This window comes from Sinocyclocheilus anshuiensis, unplaced genomic scaffold, assembly GCF_001515605.1.
Source record: "Sinocyclocheilus anshuiensis isolate Anshui unplaced genomic scaffold, SAMN03320099.WGS_v1.1 scaffold112, whole genome shotgun sequence".
In the NCBI taxonomy this organism is placed as follows: domain Eukaryota; kingdom Metazoa; phylum Chordata; class Actinopteri; order Cypriniformes; family Cyprinidae; genus Sinocyclocheilus; species Sinocyclocheilus anshuiensis.
The window spans coordinates 3022811-3023418 of NW_015557175.1; the positions used below are offsets into that span (position 1 = coordinate 3022811).

Genomic DNA, 608 nt, shown 5'->3' on the forward strand with positions numbered 1-608 from the left:
TAATATTTTTGCAGAACCTTTATAAAGTTGTGGAACGGAATAAGTTCAAAAGTACAGCATTTATTTGAAATAGAAAACATTGTGTAACATTAAATGTCTTAACTGTCACTTTTGTTCTTTGCTGAATTATATCATTTTAATGCGTCTTTGCTAAATAACTATATATATATATATATATAAAAAAAAAAAAAAGAGTACATGAAATGACAGCTTGATTGGATTTTTGTATTTTTTTTTGGTGATATATTCTCAATGGACAATGGCAATTATACTAAAATATTAAATAATTAAATAATCTACACGTATCATCTTATTTCCATAGCGATGTGTCATGCAGGCACAATATATTTTAAAATAACAATTTTTTCTTTGAACTCATTTATTAACTTTATTATCCACAAAATGTATGTAAATGTTATTAAAACAAGGCATCAAATTTACAGTATAATAACACCAGCACTAATAATATATGAAAACAACAAAATCAGGATTCTACAGTTTATGATAATAATTCAAGACTTGTTTAATAATAAATAATAATTCCTTACATTTATATAGTGCTTTTCTGGGCACTCAAAGCGCTTTACATAGAAGGGGGAATCTCCTTA

At 25.2% G+C, this 608-nt stretch overlaps 1 protein-coding gene across 1 annotated transcript in view; it reads right to left on the reverse strand.

Moving 5' to 3' along the window:
- Nucleotides 1-608, reverse strand: part of LOC107678408 (FK506-binding protein 15-like) — a 23832-nt gene that overhangs the window by 5021 nt on the left and 18203 nt on the right.